The 21,014-nt window shown below is 39.4% G+C and overlaps 1 protein-coding gene across 2 annotated transcripts in view; it reads right to left on the reverse strand.

Moving 5' to 3' along the window:
* Positions 1-21,014, reverse strand: part of TMTC1 (transmembrane O-mannosyltransferase targeting cadherins 1) — a 304,715-nt gene that overhangs the window by 145,309 nt on the left and 138,392 nt on the right. The window lies entirely within an intron of this gene.

The raw sequence follows: 21,014 nt of genomic DNA on the forward strand, positions 1-21,014 counted from the left end.
TCTCCTAGAACTCAGAAGTTGTTCTCAAAGACCCGGGAGTTGTTCCTTTAAAATGTCATCACCAGGAGCATGGGGCCTGGCTCCCAGGGGCCTGGCTCCCAGTCTGCTGGAGGACAGAATCCTAACTATGATAACTGCCAGCCAGCAGACACAGCCTGAATGCACTTAGAGGATCAGTCCGTTGTAATGTTTTACTTCTCTGACTCAGCCAAGCAACAATTTGCAAACCCCTCCCCCGCACCATTCTCTCTTTAAAGTACTTAGTCACCTCTGCGCAAATCAGAACGGAACTCAGCTCCTGTCCCGTCAGGAATTACTGAATAAAGTGTGCTCTTACTACTCTAACTCCTGTCCATCTGGGCTCATCTTTAACATTCTATATGGAACTAAACCAAAGACCTAGATAAATCCCTTGGCCTTAAGGAATGTAAAATCCAACAGTGAAAATAAGATATATAGAATTAAAGAGTCATGAGGGCACAGAATGTGAAGAAGAGACCTCCCACACCACCAGGTCCTTTTAGAGGAAATCTTAGATGGGCCAAATCCAATGCTAAGAGTTAGTTCACCTTAAATTTTCAATTAAGTAGCTTTGGATTAAAATACCCTTCCCAGGCCTTCCCAGCGTATCTCCTTTCCTTCCCTCCTCTTGTTCCAAGGTTGGCAGTGGAAAAATCATTAACAATGATCAGGAGAGGCTCACTGATGGGGGTTATTCACTGCCTTCACTGTCAAACCCCAGCAGAGAAATGCATCAGATGTTTCAGTGGTGTTTCAAAACTCTCCTCTCTGTTGTTATTTTAAATAAAATATTAAGGCACAGACAGTGCAGTATAAGGGACTTCCCTGGTGGCTGAATGGTAAAGAAGCCACTTGCCAATCCAGGAAACGTGCATTCGATCCCTGGGTTGGGAAGATCTCCTGGAAAAGGAAATGGCAACTCACTCCAGTATTCTTGCCTGAGAAATTCCATGGAGAGAGGAGCCTGGTGGGTTACAGTCCATGTGGTTTGATGAAGTCCATGCTTAGTAATTTAACAAAAATAAAAACAAAAAAGTCACCATATCCTTTTTACATTTGGGCCTATGAAAATGCCAACTCCATAGAAAGATGATTGGGTCACTTAAGGCTTCTTTTCATAGAGATTCTAAGCTGATGTTATTTACTTCTTAGCTCAGTAAAGATTCTTCACAACTTGTGCTTTAAAGGAGAATGTTCAACCACCAAACTTAGCAGGAAAATTATGCAGCTCTGTCACTCAATTACAATATGGCTCTTAATAAATTACTTTAAAAAACAGGATCTCCTTCTTGATGTAATAGATCTGGGCAAAGATTATAAAGGGCTGCTGAAATTATTAGATGAAAAGTTGATGGGGTATTTTATAATGGATGATCTGGCTATATCAGGTGCCAGGAACTTATTAAATAATTTTAAAATCACAGAAAGGGAAACTAACATCTTGATGCCCTCCTGATGGATTATGCACATCACCATCTATAAGATGGTCTTGCCAAATAAAAAAGAAAATTAAACTTAAATCTAATCAAGCCCTGTATTACTAGTTTATATCAAATACAGAAAACACCAGAACATGTTAAATAATACCACAAGGAAGCAACACACTAAATTCAGAGTGTTACAGAACAAATGATGGCGGTGTCTTCAACAAACACATTGCAGTGGCAAAGAAAACATGAGAGAGAGCACAAATGAATCAAAAGACTTAAGAGACATATCAAACAAATGCAGATTTTGTTTAACTGTGAATTCAAACAAACTGCTCTTAAAAAAAACTGCTTATGAGACGGACAAAATTGAAATGTGGACTAGAGAGGCTAATAGGGAATCATTGTTAATTTGTAAGTGTGGAGACAGTACTGCAGTTCTATTCTTTAAAGGTTCTTGTCTTTTAGAAATACACATAAAATATACACATTTAAAACAACATGAGGACTTGGATTTGCTTCAGAATTATAGACTAAAACAAGGGGGAAGAATTGGGTGGGAATATGAATGAAATAAGATTAGTCATGAACTATTATTGCTGAAACCGGATAATGGGCATGTGCGATGGCACCCCATTCCAGTACTCTTGCCTGGAAAATCCCATGGACGGAGGGGCCTGGTGGGCTGCCGTCCATGGGGTCGCTAAGAGTCGGACACGACTGAGTGACTTCACTTTCACTTTTCACTTTCATGCATTGGAGAAGGAAATGGCAACCCACTCCAGTGTTCTTGCCTGGAGAATCCCAGAGACAGCAGGGCCTGGTGGGCTGCCGTCTATGGGGTCGCACAGGGTCGGACACGACTGAAGCGACTTAGCAGCAGCAGCAGATTCTTTACACTATTTTCTCTCCTTTTGTACTTACTTAATATTTTCAAATAAAAATGAATTTTAAGTAGTGGTAAAGGTAACAGAATTACCACAGGAATGCTTTCTTATATTTGGTTGCAGCTTGACTATGGAGTAGATGCAAATGCTATGCAGAAACTTTAATATTCAGGCCACATTTTGACATTGCCCTACAAGTTGTGTTCAGTCTCTTATATTTTCTAGATTTGCAATACCATGACAACAGAGGATGAGATGGCTGGATGGCATCACTGACTCAATGCACATGAGTCTGAGTAAACTCCGGGAGTTCATGATGGACAGGGGGCGTGCTCTGATTTATGGGGTCACAAAAAGTCATACACGACTGAGCGATTGAACTGAACTGAACTGAACTGAATGATAAAAAACAAACACTAAGGATAAAATTTTTCAAAAGTTACAATTTCAATATAGTTACTTATATTTCTTTAATGCTCAATTTTGACTTTTTATACAGATTATAACAAAAATAGATTTAAAAATAAAAGCAAATCATGGAACTAAAAAAAAAAACTTTCCTTTCTTGTAATACTAGGAAGGTCAAAACCATTAACTTGACTCAAGACTATTAACTTAACCCTTCTTTATTTTTGTTAGGTATAGTTGGTTTATAATAATATATTAGTTTCAAGTGTACAGCACAGTGATTCTAAATTTTTGTGGATTATACTCCATTAAAAGTTATTATAAAATATTGGCTATAGTCCCTGTGCTATACAATGTATCCTTGCCGCTTATTTATTTTACACATAGTAGTTTGTACCCAGAGAAGGCAATGGCACCCCACTACAGTATTCTTGACTGGAAAATCCCATGGACGGAGGAGCCTGCTGGGCTACAGTCCATGGGGTCGTGAAGAGTCGGACACGACTGAGAGACTTCACTTTCCCTTTTCACTTTCATGTATTGGAGAAGGAAATGGGAACCCACTTCAGTGTTCTTGTCTGGAGAATCCCAGGGACAGGGGAGCCTGGTGGGCTGCTGTCTATGGGGTCACACAGAGTCGGACACGACTGAAGCGACTTAGCAGCAGCAGCAGCAGTTTGTACCTAATTTTCTACCCTTAAATTGCCCCTCCCCTTCCATCTCCCTACTGGCAACCATTAGTTTGCTCTCTACGTTTGTGAGTCTGCTTCATTCTACTTGATGTTCTACTTTATTTATTAGGTTTCACATATAAGTGATGACATTCAGTATTTGTTTTCCTTTGTCTGACATTTCACTAAGCATAGTACCCTCCAGGCCCATCTAATCAGTTGTGAAATGCAATTTTGTTCTTTTTTACGACTAATATGACAGTGTAGCTATATGCACTAAGTGTGTGCACGCTAAGTCACTTCAGTTCAGTTCAGTTCAGTCGCTCAGTCATGTCCGACTCTTTGTGACCCCATGAATCGCAGCAGGCCAGGCCTCCCTGTCCATCACTAACTCCCGGAGTTCACTCAAACTCACGTCCATCGAGTCAGTGATGGCATCCAGCCATCTCATCCTCTGTCGTCCCCTTCTCCTCCTGCCCTCAATCCCTCCCAGCATCAGAGTCTTTTCCAATGAGTTAACTCTTCGCACGAGGTGGCCAAAGTACTGGAGTTTCAGCTTTAGCATCATTCCTTCCAAAGAAATCCCAGGGCTAATCTCCTTCAGAATGGACTGGTTGGATCTCCTTGCAGTCCAAGGGACTCTCAAGAGTCTTCTCCAACACCACAGCTCAAAAGCATCAATTCTTTGGCGCTCAGCCTTCTTCACAGTCCAACTCTCACATCCATACATGACTACTGGAAAAACCATAGCCTTGACTAGACGGACCTTTGTTGGCAAACTAATGTCTCTGCTTTTGAATATGCTATCTAGGTTGGTCATAACTTTCCTTCCAAGGAGTAAGCGTCTTTTAATTTCATGGCTGCAATCACCATCTGCAGTGATTTTGGATCCCAGAAAAATAAAGTCTGACACTGTTCCCACTGTTTCCCCATCTATTTCCCATGAAGTGATGGGACCAGATGCCATGAATTTCATTTTCTGAATGTTGAGCTTTAAACCAACTTTTTCACTCTCCACTTTCACTTTCATCAAGAGGCTTTTGAGTTCCTCTTCACTTCTGCCATAAGGGTGGTGTCATCTGCATATCTGAGGTTATTGATATTTCTCCCGGCAATCTTGATTCCAGCTTGTGCTTCTTCCAGTCCAGCGTTTCTCATGATGTACTCTGCATAGAAGTTAAATAAGCAGGGTGATAATATACAGCCTTGATGTACTCCTTTTCCTATTTGGAACCAGTCTGTTGTTCCATGTCCAGTTTTAACTGTTGCTTCCTGACCTGCATACAGATTTCTCAAGAGGCAGGTCAGGTGGTCTGGTATTCCCATCTCTTGAACAATTTTCCACAGTTTATTGTGATCCACACAGTCAAAGGCTTTGGCATAGTCAAGAAAGCAGAAATAGATGTTTTTCTGGAACTCTCTTGCTTTTTCCATGATCCAGTGGATGTTGGCAATTTGATCTCTGGTTCCTCTGCCTTTTCTAAAACCAGCTTGAACATCAGGAAGTTCACAGTTCACATATTGCTGAAGCCTGGCTTGGAGAATTTTGAGCATTACTTTACTAGCATGTGAGATGAGTGCAATTGTGTGGTAGTTTGAGCATTCTTTGGCATTGCCTTTCTTTGGGATTGGAATGAAAACTGACCTTTTCCAGTCCTGTGGCCACTGCTGAGTTTTCCAAATTTGCTGGCATATTGAGTGCAGCACTTTCATGGCATCATTGTTCAGGATTTGAAATAGCTCAACTGGAATTCCATCATCTCCACTAGCTTTGTTCATAGTGATGCTTTCTAAGGCCCACTTGACTTCACATTCTAGGATGTCTGGCTCTAGTCCAGTGATCACATCATCGTGATTATCTGGGTCATGAAGATCTATTTTGTACAGTTCTTCTGTGTATTCTTGCCACGTCTTCTTAATATCTTTTGCTTCTGTTAGGTCCATACCATTTCTGTCCTTTATTGAGTCCATCTTTGCATGAAATATTCCCTTGGTATCTCTAATTTTCTTGAAGAGATCTCTAGTCTTTCCCATTCTGTTGTTTTCTCTATTTCTTTGCATTGATCGCTGAGGAAGGCTTTCTTATCTCTTCTTGCTATTCTTTGGAACTCTGCATTCAGATGCTAATTTAGTCATGTATTTTCATTGATAAGCCAGGAATGAATGAAAGATGTTTCAGGATGAAATATATGAAAAGGAAGGTGAGGCCAGTGGGGAACTGGCATCAAACAGCACCTAATGAAACTAGTGCTCCTTAAATATAAATCTTCTTTTTTATAAAAAAAAAAAAAAGTTAGAGTGCTCTGCCTGACCTGCCTCTTGAGAAACCTGTATGCAGGTCAGGAAGCAACAGTTAGAACTGGACATGGAACAACAGACTGGTTCCAAATAGGAAAATGAATATGTCAAGGCTGTATATTGTCACCTTGCTTATTTAACTTAAATGCAGAGTACATCATGAGAAACTCTGGGCTGGAGGGAGCATAAGCTAGAATCAAGATTGCCAGGAGAAATATCAATAACCTCAGATATGCAGATGACACGACCCTTATGGCACAAAGCGAAGAAGAACTAAAGAGCCTCTTGATGAAAGTGCAAGAGGAGAGTGAAAAAGTTGGCTTAAAGCTCAACATTCAGAAAAACGAAGATCATGGCATCTGGTCCCATCACTTCATGGGAAATAGGTGGAGAAACAGTGGAAACAGTGGATGGCTTTATTTTTCTGGGATCCAAAATCACTGCAGATGGTGATTGCAGCCATGAAATTAAAAGACGCTTACTCCTTGGAAGGAAAGTTATGACCAACCTAGATAGCATATTCAAAAGCAGAGACATTACTTTGCCAACAAAGGTCCGTCTAGTCAAGGCTATGGTTTTTCCAGTAGTCATGTATGGATGTGAGAGGTGGACTATAAAGAAAGCTGAGCACCAAAGAATTGATGCTTTTGAATTGTGGTGTTGGAGAAGACTCTTGAGAATTCCTTGGACTGCAAGGAGATCCAGCCAGTCCATCCTAAAGGAGACCAGTCCTGGGTGTTCATTGGAAGGACTGATGTTGAAGCTGAAACTCCAATACTTTGGCCACCTGATGCGAAGAGCTGACTCATTTGAAAAGACCCTGATGCTGGGAAAGATTGAGGGCAGGAGGAGAAGGGGACGACAGAAAAGAGATGGTTGGATGGCATTACCAACTCAATGGACATGGGTTTGGGTGGACTCTGGGAGTTAGTGATGGACAGGAAGGCCTGGCCATGCTGCAGTTCATGGGGTCGCAAAGAGTTGGACACGACTGAGCGACTGAACTGAACTGAAGTGCAAAAAATATACATAGAATCTATTCTTTGTCTTTGAAGAAACCTTTTGGCAAAGAAATATCATGAGCCTAACATATTTCCCTGTTCTAGTAAGATGCCTGTGACAGGTACATTTGAAAAAATCATACACTGCAAGCAGAAATGTACAGCACTTGCTTGTTTTATATAAAATTTTCTGCTCAAAGGATCCTTTTTCTTTTATTTATGAAATCCTCCATCATTTCATAAATACAGGTCACTGGCTCCACTGTATGCACAGTGCATCTTCTCAGTTAATGCACGGGCTAACACTGTCTAAATAGCTGAGGTGTAAACCACGGTACCTCCACAATAGAGTACCCCATCTTTCTCTGACTCTGCCTCTGCCCTCCAGATTTTGGTGATCTGTCCTACCCCTCCCCAGACTGTCCCTTACTTTCATCCTCATAATTCCTCTATTCCACTGATGCTTCAAAAGGGTCTTCACAGTTTCATTGTGGAGAAATAATGACAGGCCTTTGTAGGCAAAACCTGCTTATTACCATCATTAGCATCTTTTCCTGCTTATAATCTTCTCCAGGACGAGCCAAAGAAAGCCATTTCCTGAACTAAGTTCTCAATGAATAGGAGACACTCACGCGAATTCAATAAATGTTGAATAATTACTCTGGGCACTTTTAGCGGTACTGAAGGGTAATCAGAGCTAGCCCCTGTCCTCCACATGGACAGCATCAGTGGTGAGAAGACATGTACACATTACATGGTTGGGAAATAGTGAAATACACACATCGAATTTCAGTGGAGTTCTAAGAAATGTAATTAAAAACAGAGGATTAAGGAATGCCCTCCTATAATCTACGCAGAACTTAAATAGGTGGAAAGACAGAAGACAGAGAATCAAGGCAGGACCACAAATAAAAATGGTTGCAAATTGTAAATGAATATGACTTTCTGAGGACAGTTAAAAATATGGGTAAACTAGAAAGTGTTAGGTGTTCAGTCATGTCCAACTCTTTGGGACCCCATGGACTGTAGCCCATCAGGCTCCTCTGTCCATGGAATTCTCCAGGCAAGAATACTGAAGTGGGTAGCTATTCCCTTCTCCAGGGGATCTTCCCAACCCAGGGATCGAAACCAGGTCTCCTGCACTGCAAGCAGATTCTTTACCATCTGAGCCATCAAGGAAGCCCATGAGTAAATGAGAATATAGGATTAAAATGAATAATATAAAAATGATAAACTGCCTCTGCTAAAATGAAAAATGTTATGAAAAATACTTATGTTGAGTGTTGGTGGGGATGTGGGAAAACTCGGGTTTTGAAACAGTATTGTGAATTGGTTAAACCACGTTGGAGAAGTTCAGGCAGTTTCATGAAAGTAAAATAAATGCCTACTTTATGATCTAGCAATTCTACTAAGTTTATTCCAACAGCAATATACATATATTTTAAGCAAAAGACATATACAACATGTTCGCAGCAGTACTATTATTATTTTTAAATTTTATTGAGGTATAGTTGATTTACATTTCAGGTGTACATCAAACTGATTTGATGTATATATATTTACACATACATATATTAAGCAAGAGAATTCCAGAAAAACATCTATTTCTGCTTTATTGACTATGCCAAAGCCTTTGACTGTGTGGATCACAATAAACTGTGGAAAATTCTGAAAGAGATGGGAATACCAGACCACCTGATCTGCCTCTTGAGAAATTTGTATGCAGGTCAGGAAGCAACAGTTAAAACTGGACATGGAACAACAGACTGGTTCCAAATAGGAAAAGGAGTTCGTCAAGGCTGTATATTGTCATCCTGTTTATTTAACTTCTATGCAGAGTACATCATGAGAAATGCTGGGCTGGAAGAAGCACAAGCTGGAATCAAGATTGCCGGGAGAAATATCAATAACCTCAGATATGCAGATGACACCACCCTTATGGCAGAAAGTGAAGAGGAACTAAAAAGCCTCTTGATGAAGGTGAAAGTGGAGAGTGAAAAAGTTGGCTTAAAGCTCAACATTCAGAAAACGAAGATCATGGCATCCTGGGAAATAGATGGGGAAACAGTGGAAACAGTGTCAGACTTTATTTTTCTGGGCTCCAAAATCACTGCAGATGGTGACTGCAGCCATGAAATTAAAAGACGCTTACTCCTTGGAAGGAAAGTTATGACCAACCTAGATAGCATATTCAAAAGCAGAGACATTACTTTGCCAACAAAGGTCTGTCTAGTCAAGGCTATGGTTTTTCCTGTGGTCATGTATGGATGGGAGAGTTGGACTGTGAAGAAGGCTGAGCACCGAAGAATTGATGCCTTTGAACTGTGGTGTTGGAGAAGACTCTTGAGAGTCCCTTGGACTGCAAGGAGATCCAACCAGTCCATTCTGAAGGAGATCAGCCCTGGGATTTCTTTGGAAGGAATGATGCTAAAGCTGAAACTCCAGTACTCTGGCCACCTGATGCGAAGAGTTGACTCATTGGAAAAGACTCTGATGCTGGGAGGGATTGGGGGTAGGAGGAGAAGGGGACGACAGAGGATGAGATGGCTGGATGGCATCACTGACTCGATGGACGTGAGTCTGAGTGAACTCTGGGAGTTGGTGATGGACAGGGAGGCCTGGCGTGCTGCGATTCATGCGGTCGCAAAGAGTCGGACACAACTGAGTGACTGATCTGATCTGATATTCTTTCTCAGATTCTTTCATTATGGTTTATTACAGGTATATATAATTCTCTGTGCAATACAGTGGGTCTTGGTTGTTTATCTATTTTATATATAGTAGTGTGTATCTGTTAATCCCAAATTCCTAATTTATCCCTTCTTTCCTTTCCCCTTTGGTAACTATAAGTTTGTTTGCTATGTCTGTGCCTCTATTTCTATTTTATAAATAAGTTCATTTGCATCATTTTTTTTTTAGATTTTACACATAGTGGTATCATATGATACTTGTCCTTCTCTGTCTGACTTACTTCACTTTAGTACGATAATCTCTAGGTCCATCCATCTTGTTGCAAATGGCATTATTTCATTCTTTTTCATGACTGAGTAATATTCCACGATGTGTGTGCATATGTATATATTAACAGTTTCAAACTGATATCTATCCACAATAAATCAATACCTATATTGCTATATACCCATTGAATGGAAATCCATCCAGCAATGACAACAAATGCAACAGGGATGAATGTTATCATGGGTGATGTGGAACAAAAACAGATGACACAGAAGAAAAGGAAATCAAGGAAAAACATTTATAGATAAGGATGGGGTGACCAGAAGCATGACCTGACCCCCAGCACACAGGACTGGGACAGAAAGTCACAAGGCAGACCCAGCTGAATGACTGGAGTAGAAGCTTGTCTATGGCCCTCATCTCCTAGCTCCTTGGTGTCAACAGAGTAGAAAGTGCTAGACAATCCTTGTAAGAATCAAAAGATCAGAGGCAGGTGGGAGAGGGTTTCAGGATTGGGAACACGTGTACACCCATGGCGGATTCATGTTGATGTACGGCAAAACCAATACAATATTGTAAGGTAATTAGCCTCTAATTAAAATAAATAAATTTAATTAAAAAAAAAAACAAAACAAAACAGAATAAAACCAGACTTCTTAGGAACCAGAACCAAGTGGCTACAAGGTAGGCTCCTCTCGAGGCCCCAGGCCTTCTTCATGGCTGCCCTGCTTCTTTCAGTCTTTGCTCCACCTCCTCCCTCTGCTCCTGGGCTCCTCATTCATGTTTCTCATAACTGAGGCTGGGTGTGGCCATCAGGGTTGCCCAGCTCTCCTGTCCTCTTTCCTTCATGCATCTGTCACTTCAGTCTTTTTTTTTTTTTTTTTTGTCACTTCAGTCTTTGTGACCAATTGCCTTACTCTTAGGTTTCCAAGTCCTGAGACCGGCTCCTGATTGGGTCACCTCATCTCTTGGAATCAACTCTCACAGGTTGGCTGAATTCTAACTTCTGATCCTTCAGGTCCCAGTGAAGATATCACTTCTCCTGATAAGTGTTCCCTGTCACTGCCCCCTCCCAGGGCCAGGCTGGAGTCCCCTAGGTAAGTGCCTGCAGCCTCGGGGCGTACACATCTCCTGTAACTTCCTGTTAACATGCCTGACTTCCCACTGAAACAGAAGCTTCTCAGGGACAGAGCTGAGTCTCATTGATAGTTATCTCCCCAGCACCCAGCTCTTTAAAGAAATAGGTCTTAAGAAATTAGTCTGTGTACGAGACAGAAAAAGAGACACTGATGTATAGAACAGTCTTATGGACTCTGTGGGAGAGGGAGAGGGTGGGAAGATTTGGGAGAATGGCATTGAAACATGTAAAATATCATGTATGAAACGAGTTGCCAGTCCAGGTTCGATGCACAATACTGGATGCTTGGGGCTGGTGCACTGGGACGACCCAGAGGGATGGTATGGGGAGGGAGGAGGGAGGAGGGTTCAGGGTGGGGAACACATGTATACCTGTGGCGGATTCATTTTGATATTTGGCAAAACTAATACAATTATGTAAAGTTTAAAAATAAAATAAAATTTAAAAATAAATAAATAAAATTAAAAAAAAAACAAAAAAGAAATTAGTCTGATAGTCAAATAATGCCTAAAAATCTAAAAATATTTAAATTTGATAATTTTATTTTGACCTGAGGCAACCATACCTGCTAGGCTTCTAGTTGTCCAGGCTTATAGCTAAAGGGCACAGACTGAAGATTCCGCCCTCGTGTGGCCCCCTTAGCATCTTGGGCAAAGCTGGTTCCTGGGACACCATCCAGGAGTGAGACGAATCTGAGTAAAGGCACTCACTCCCCCCACATGTCACATAGCATCATCATAAAACTAGGCTAGGCTTACTTTTTCTTATTTTGCATTAAATTGCGATAAATATAGTTCAAATGAGAACTCCTGTTACATGACACACTATATAAAGTGAATATGAAATGTCATTAAGTCTCTTTGATCTTTTTAATGCATCATTAATACAATTATCTTATTAACAGAGACAGTCTCCTCAGAGCAGAAAATATCAATTTCAACATCCAAGTCTGTCAGTAACAACTTCTTACTCATTTATCTGCAAAAAAATTAGGTAATTCCTTCTGCAAAGTAAATACTGGGTTCATTTCTTATCCAGAGTCTGTTTCTCTCTATAAAGCATGTAACATCTTTATTTCAGACCCAACATACTTCTTCTCATTGAGCAGAGGCGTAAACAGCAGGTGTAAACAACCTGCACAGGAGCTGCTGATCTTACATCAGGTGCAGGCTCCATATTCCACACAGAATCCTGGTGGTCTACTAACGAACTATATCCAATCACACTGAACATACTTTAAGCATTTACAGCATTTTCTAGTGCTTGCATATAAGGATTATCTGATCCCAACTTCATTTTTTATGAGGTGAGTGTTACCCTCATTCTTGCAGCAAGGGAAACAGCTACAGAGAGGCAGATTGTTCAGTTCACTGCAAGAGACCCTCTGGAGACCCTGCATACTAGGCAGGGTTTTCTGGCCCACATACAATGCAGAAAACTGAATGGAAATATGACTGTCAAATACTGGTATTTCATGGAGAAACACCTGCCTGAGATTCTGACTTATTCCTTGGACAGTGCCACCTGGAAGAACCTGAGTTTGTATACCAAAAAACCCAAGCCATTAACTTTTAGTCGAAGCAGGACTGACAAACTTAAACCAGCAGGCAGTCTTCTCTATAGCAGAGCAAACAGATACCTGAACTGATGGAAATGTTTGTCAGAGCATCACACAGCAAGAAACAGGATCCATAATTTAAAAGCTCACCTTTGGCATTTTATTCATTATGAAAAGCAAATTTTGCCTTTATGTTCCATTGTTAGCAAACAACAAAAAATTCATCTCTAATTTTTATCAACTTCTCATAGATTTAATATCATAATGGAAACACAATAAGTAAATTTAAAGGATTGCATTTTTTCTTGAAGCAGAAAAGTATCAGCAAGTGATACAGCATTTTCAACCCCACTCCCTAGTCCACAGGTAGAATTTGCCACTTCCACAGCCTCCACTTCTGACTCCCTCCTCTTTCTTCTTCCTTGTTTCTCTCCCCTTCATTCCCAGGGTCCAAGACAAATTAGAGGAATTACTATTACACAGTGTCATTTCAGTTGAGGAAACTACACTCAGTGACTTTGATCATCTCTTTCATCTCCAAGCTATTTTTCTAAGAACATAATACAAAATATACGATGGGACAACACCCACCTTGTAGAGAGCTCTTTAGTTACAGAGGACACAGTTCATACCTGAAGATTTCAAGAGTAACACCTCACCCCACCACCACCACAAAGGTGCTGATCAAACACAGAATTATCTCACCCAATGTTATACCTATTCAAACAATTTCTGCAACCTGAAGCAGAAAGTCTTATTTTTAGCATACTTCCCAGGGTGATTCTGATATTCATTCAAGTTCAGCAACTATTGTTTTAGAAATCAGAATGACTTCAATTTCATTTCATGTATGGAGACACTGCTAGTTGCTGAAGCAAGAACAAAGCAACGCCTTTTGCCTACCTCTCTTTAAGCACACAGTTGTTTTGTTTTTAAAGATAACTTAAAATTTCACTTGTTCAGAGTTTATTATTAGTCCCCATGTTAGGGACTTACAGGACTACAAACATTGTAAGGCATAGTGCACTAAGGCTGTAACTATCAAAACCTAAGGTTTCATGCCTGTTTGAAATTACCAACTAAAAATGGAGACAGAAAAAAAAAGCTTCTTTTGAAGGATGATATATTGACTTCTATCTTAATCTCATTATTTCATATCTTAATGTCTTCCTACAAAATAATACATGCTTTTTCTTGTGTAGCCAAGCTGCACAAGCAGATCTACCCACCTAAAAGGATATATTTCACCTGCTTATCCAGAATCACATCTCATGAAAAAAACATGATGCAGATAGAAGGCCTTAAATTCACTGAAAAATCCAATTTTATCTGTTTCCTGGATTTGAAAGACAACTATTTTCAATATTAGAAAGGCCGTAGTTCTTTGGTTAAGGATATACTGCTGTATGTTCTGTCTCCTTTGAATCAAATAAAATAGAAAACCTGTTACTAGGCAGCAGGCAGGTGCCTTAATAGTGAAAATAATGTTATCTCTTCTGCAGGCTGTAGCCCTATGCAGAAGCCTTACTTAACTCAGGCTTTTGTTTTTATTTTTAATCCAGGATTTACAAAAGTGTGTTAAGTCACAAAATTGAAAGTCAAAGCACCACATTTCTAAAGAGACACATATAAACATATGAGTAAATCCTGTGCTAAATGCCAATTCTCTGACAGACCAAGCTGCTCAGAGACCTACTCCATCACTCCTCAAATGTGAGTCCACCATAACCACAGAAACAGAGTCTTCGGGTACCAGACCCGAGCACTGATGTTTCAACGTGATTCACAAGTGTTTTTGAGACGCATGCAGGTTTGGCAAACTGTCTGGAGTAAAATCATAAAGCCCAGGACAGTTATAACCAGGGCATAAATTTGGGTGGTATTATAATTTATAAGAAGCAACATAAGCATCCATCGTCTTGGTCCCTAAAGGACTTCTTTTTCAGACGGCACTAAGTCAGTCTTGACACCAAAAGGCAGAGTGCAAAATCTCCACCATTCAGAATCAGCTGAGTAAAACAGATGTTGGCAGATTAGAGAAAAACAGCCAAATCAGAGGCAGAGGAAGGCTGCAGAGTAGGCTTTGTATAACTCCACTCGCCAGCTTACCCATCCTTCTAAGAGCTAGGCCAAGAACCCCAGCATTTGTTCTAGGCCAGTACTATCCAATAGAAATATAATAATGTGTGCATATTTTCAATGTTTTATTAGCTATGATAAAAAGAGGAAATTAACATGCCAAATAAATTTAATAGTATATTTTGCTTCAAGAATATACTCAAAATATCATTTCAACATGTATATATTTAATGGGATATAGTCAATATAAAACTATTAAGGAGATGTTCTGCATCTTATCATTCTTATAGGATATTGTCTTCAAAATCTTGTGCATATTTGATTTATACTTAAAGCAGATCTCAATTCAGACTAGCTGGCAGCCTCACGCAGCTCTAGTAGTAAACACCACAGATCTATGTAATCACTCTGGCTCTCAGTCCCACCCTCCACCTCTCCCCACACACACTTGTTCTTGGTTTAATCTTTAATTTGGGACTTCTACTCTATACTCACCTGCAATCCTGGGCTTTAGCCCCTTTCTATTTCCAAATCCAATTTCAAAATTTTTTTAATCTCCAGTGTCCCAAATCGCTAACCTGTTTTGTTGTCTCTGTTCTAGTACAAGGCTTTTATCTCCATTCACTTCCTTCTACCTCTGGTGAAAACTTCTAGCTCTTGTTACGATAGAAATTCCAAATGGGATGGGAGGCCAAAATTTTCTTAAACTTGCTTGTCAAGAGAAAGTTGGGCAATCAAAATACAATATTCTCCCTGTTCTTCAACTTATAACAATATTTTTCTTCTCAAGTCAAAAGCAGAAACATGTACAATTCAACGTCATGTCATTTAGCTGATCCACACAATCTCAACAGATTGTAAAAGTCATTGATCAGTCACAGAATTCCTGACAGTTAACATGATCCCCAAACAATCCGAATGCCTGGGATAAAATGAAAAGGAAAAAGATTAAGGGTTTGTTGGTAGCATATGGTAAATAACGATGACTCCTCCATTCTGTATGGATCTATCTTGTTGGCTGGATACACCCAAAAGTCAGAAATATAAAGCCAAATTCTAAATGAGCTCTGAACTGCTTATGATACAGCTTATGATACAGTTAACATAAACTGTATCATAAGCAAGGTGAAAAGACAGCCTTCAGAATGGGAGAAAATAATAGCAAATGAAGCAACTGACAAAGAATTAATCTCAAAAATATACAAGCAACTCCTGCAGCTCAATTCCAGAAAAAATAAACGACCCAATCAAAAAATGGGCCAAAGAACTAAACAGACATTTCTCCAAAGAAGACATATAGATGGCTAACAAACACATGAAAAGATGCTCAACATCACTCATTATCAGAGAAATGCAAATCAAAACCACAATGAGGTACCATTTCATGCCAGTCAGAATGGCTGCTATCCAAAAGTCTACAAGCAGTAAATGCTGGAGAGGGTGTGGAGAAAAGGGAACCCTCTTACACTGTTGGTGGGAATGCAAACTAGTACAACCACTATGGAGAACAGTGTGGAGATTCCTTAAAAACTGGAAATAAAACTGCCTTATGACCCAGCAATCCCACAGCTGGGCATACACAATAAGGAAACCAGAATTGAAAGAGACACGTGTACTCCAATATTCATCGCAACACTGTTTATAATAGCCAGGACATGGAAGCAACCTAGATGTCCATCAGCAGATGAATGGATAAGAAAGCTGTGGTACATATACACAATGGAGTATTACTCAGCCATTAAAAAGAATACATTTGAATCAGTTCTAATGAGGTGGATGAAACTGGAGCCTATTATACAGAGTGAAGTAAGCCAGAAAGAAAAACACCAATACAGTATAATAACACATATATATGGAATTTAGAAAGATGGTAATGATAACCCTGTATGCGAGACAGCAAAAGAGACACAGATGTATAGAACAGTCTTTCGGACTCTGTGGGAGAGGGTGAGGGTGGGATGATTTAGGAGAATGGCATTGAAACATGTATATTATCATATGTGAAACAAATCACCAGTCCAGGTTTGATGCACAATACAGGAAGCTTGGGGCTGGTGCACTGAGATGACCCAGAGGGATGGGATGGGGAGGGAGGTGGGGGGGGCGGTTCAGGATGGGGAACACATGTACACCTGTGACAGATTCATGTCAATGTATAGCAAAACCAATACAATATTGTAAAGTAATTAGCCTCTGATTAAAATAAATAAATTTATATTAAAATAAATAAATAAAATATTAAAAACATAATCCTGTACAAATGCACAGTGAAGACTAAAAATTTACATAATGTATTAATTAGGGAATCAGACACTTAACAAGGCCAATTTAAAAAAGAATATGAGTTAGGCAAAAACCTTCTTAGATATAACAGCAAAAGCATAAGGAACAACCACCAAAAAATGGATAAATTGGATTTCATCAAAGTTAAAATCTTTCATGCTTCAAAGCATTTTGTGTGTGTGTGTGCGCTTCAAAGTTAAAATCTTTTGTCGTCAAGAAAGTGATACAACAACCCACAGAAAGGTAAAAAATGTTTATAAATCATATTTATAGACTATATAAATATCACATTTAGAATACATAAAGACTATTATAACTCAATAACAAAAAGACAAATAACCCTATTAAAAACTGGTCAAAGGATCTGAATAGACATTTTTCCAAAGAAGATATAGAAATGGCTAACATGCACATATAAAGGTTGTCTACATCACTCTCACTGCTGCTGCTGCTGCTGCTAAGTCACGTCAGTCATGTCCGACTCTGTGTGACCCCATAGATGGCAGCCCACCAGGCTCCTGTGTCTGGGATTCTCCAGGCAAGAACACTGGAGTGGGTTGCCATTTCCTTCTCCAATGCATAAAGTGAAAAGTGAAAGTGAAGTCGCTCAGTCGTGTCCGACTCTTTGAGACCCCATGGACTGTAGCCTACCAGGCTCCTCCATCCATGGGATTTCCCAAGCAAGAGTACTGGACAGAAATGCAAATCAAAACCACAATAAGATGCCATTTTATACCACTTGTAGGGCTGTAATCAAATCAACAACAACAAAAAGACTTTCAAAAGACAAGTGTTGAAAAGGATGTAGAGAAACCAGAATGCTCATATACCACTGGTAGAGATGGTTTTGGTAAACAGTCTCACAGTATTTCAAAACATAAAATACAGTGTTAACATATATGACCTGGCAATTGCATTCCTAGCTACATATGTAAAGGAAACGAAAACTTATATTCAAACAAAAACTTGTGCATGAATGTTCATAGCAGCAGTACATGTAACAACCAAAAAGTAGAAACAACCCAAATGTCCATCAACAGATGAATGAGAAAATAAAAAGTGATATATCCATGCAATGGCATATTACTGTGGAATAAAAAAAAATACTTATCTATGTATGCTATAACATGATGAATCTTCAACACATTTTCCTAGGTAAAAGAAGTCTGTCACGAAAGATCACATTTCATATAATTTCACTGGCTCATGTCCAGAATAAGTAACTCTACAGAGAGAATTCTATAGAGATAAAAATAGATCAGCGGTTGCCTAGGGTTGGGGGACTGGACTGAAATGGGAAGTGGCTGCTAATGGATATGAGGTTTCTTTCTGGGGAGATGCTTTAAATTTGACTGTGGTGATGGTTGCACTAAACTTTGTGAGTATACTGGGAATGACCAAACTGTACATTGGAGATCGATGAATTGTATGGCATGTAAATAATATCTCAATAAAGCTATTATTAAATACAGATATAAATTGAGTTTATGTAAGAAATATAGTCCTGAATATTCATTGGAAGGACCTACAGTGAAACTGAAGTTCTAATGCTTTGGCTACCTGATATGAAGAACTGATTCATTAGAAAAGACCCTGATGCTGGGACAGATTGAAAGCAGGAGGAGAAGGGGACAACAGAGGACGAGATGGTTGGATGGCATCACCAATTCAATGGATATGTTTGAGCAAGCTCCAAGAGTTGGTGATGGACATGGAAGCCTAGTCTGCTGCAGTCCATGAGGTCACAGAGTCAGACATGACTGAGCAAACTGAACTGAACTGAACTGAGTCAGACTGAACTGAACTTAACTCCAGAAACATAAATATATATGTATCTATATAAAGTAAATTTCAGAAAAGTTTTCACAGTTCATGAAAAAGTAAAAAGTAATAAGACTGGAAAATTATATACAAAGAATAAAACTAACATTTGAAATTTTATTTTCTACTAGAGAGAAAAGAAATAATCATACCTGTCAGATTTCTATACATAAAATTTTAAGTGAACAGAGTTGTAAAATACAGTGAATGCAAGTAGCAAGTCATCCAAGGTTGGATTCCTCTAGGTTTGTTAGCCAATGCTCTGCATCACAGTGAATGCCACAGTCACGCTTTGCTTTTCCAAGGCTTAGATACTTTTTCTTAACAAAGGTTTCCCAAGCGTATACCATGATTTTAAATCTCAGTTTTGTTAGGCAGAAAATGGTAGGTATTTCCTCTTAGCTAATACATGGGAATAGATCATCTAAAAGAGAAGGAATCTCAGAACTTAAGTCACAAGAAGTCATTTGAAAGAAACCAAAAAACAAAGAGTTGACCAAGCAACCCTTAAAAGCTTTTAGTATACTTTAAAAACTATCTGTAATCATTAACTTCAACAATTATTAAGGGACGAGAAAACTAGTTTGAAAACTCTCACCTGATAATAAAGTTATTAAGATCCCCTTCTCCAGGGGATCTTCCTGACCCGAGTTCAATCTCTGGGTTGGGAAGATCCCCTTGAGAAGGAAATGGCAACCTATTCTAGTATGCTCACCTGGAAAATCCCATGGACAGAGGAGTCTGGGGAACTACAGTCCATGGGGTCACAAAGAGTTGGACATGACTGAGTGACTTCACTTTCACTTTTCACTTTCATCCTTGCAAGATGGAAGCAAAGATGCTATAAAAGTTATTCAGTTTACAAATCCACTAAAAGAGGTGAAGCATTAACGAGACTTGGCTGACTGACAATCCTCTAATTGGTAAAGACAGACTCACAAAGCCAGCCAAGTCATAGCTAAATTGTACAGCTGATGAGAAGACGGGAAAAAAAGAGAACTGGGAACAGACTAAGATAACCCAGTTTAAAATCATCCTTGTACTAGAAGTCAAACAGTTATGCAAGCAGTGTACAAACTTTACTCAGGAGAGGTATTAAAGACAATTTTATGGATGTTCAAAAGAATCAGTTATAATACAGCTATCTTAGAGGAATGTGAAAGGCCATTTATAGCAACTATCATTGAAATGTCCCAGAGTATTTTAAGTATGAAACACAAGAACTAAAAGATATGTGTTTGCTTGTTTGTTTTAAGATAAATAATATAAAGGTGTTAGGACATTCTGTTCTATCACTTTATACTTTATACTGACTGAACTGTCTGAGGAGTCACTTGGCTTTCCCAGTGGCTCAGTCGGAAAGAACCTGCCTTCAATCCAGGAGACACTGGGAAGATCCTCAGGAGGAGGAAATGGCAACCCACTCCAGTATTCCTGCCTGAAAAATTCCAAGAACAGAGGAGCCTGGCAGGTCTGTTGGGGTCACAAGTGGTTGGACACAACTGAGTGACTGAGATAAACCAAACTCGGATAGATTCACAGACAGAAAGTCCTGGATGAAAGGTATATCAGCTGCCTCAGAAAACATACATAAATACCTTGGAAGTGAAAGGCAGAATCTAGTGAATGATAGCCCCCAAGGTCCTAAATCTACCAGAGGTTCCACCAAAGAATTTTTTTTTTTACCACTGGCAGGAGTAAAAATGCAACCTGACTACTCTGGCAGCTAAGATGGTATAGACAGGAGGACAAAGGCACCTTGTCCAGACACCAAGGACTGGGGGGCAGGCATGTGTTTGCTGATGACAGAGCCACGAATGAAATGATTGCGTGGTAGTTGAGAGCAATCTGTTCTAGTTCTCGTCTGTCTATCTCCTGTGTGAAGCTTGGCTTTTGGACACTGGTATGCTCAGTCTCCAGATGAATAGGCTACATCCAACTATAAAGGATGACCACTTAAATTCATCAGACAAGAAAGCTTGAAGGGAGACCAATAGAGGGCTAAGGGAAATAAATGGAGCCATAAGCAAGAACAGGATCTGGCAAAGTTGCTTTTTTCTCTTAAAGGCAGAAAATAGCTACTGAAGGAGCTGCAGAACCTGAAACATTTTATCAATGAGCTAAAAATACCCAGACAAGGAACTCTGGAGATGTTGAAAGCCAGTGAGAGAAACCTGAAAAAGGACAAGTAGATTGCAATATTAATAAAAATCTGGGTTAGAGATGTCAAGCTTAGTAAATGGACTAATTAAATAATTTTTTGAAAAATATAAAACATAAACAACAATTTATAAGCCTCTAGATTACCTCAAAGGGTTAAGTCAACACTCAAGGCTGTATACCATATGGTTTCTGAAGCATATTCAAGATTTTTTAACACAAATAGATATTTCAAGTAATGAAAGCAATTGTGACACAATATTTACTATAAAAAAGGATTCATCAAATTGGAAGTTATCTTTTA

The sequence above is a fragment of the Bubalus bubalis genome, chromosome 4 (genome assembly GCF_019923935.1).
Source record: "Bubalus bubalis isolate 160015118507 breed Murrah chromosome 4, NDDB_SH_1, whole genome shotgun sequence".
NCBI classification, from domain to species: domain Eukaryota; kingdom Metazoa; phylum Chordata; class Mammalia; order Artiodactyla; family Bovidae; genus Bubalus; species Bubalus bubalis.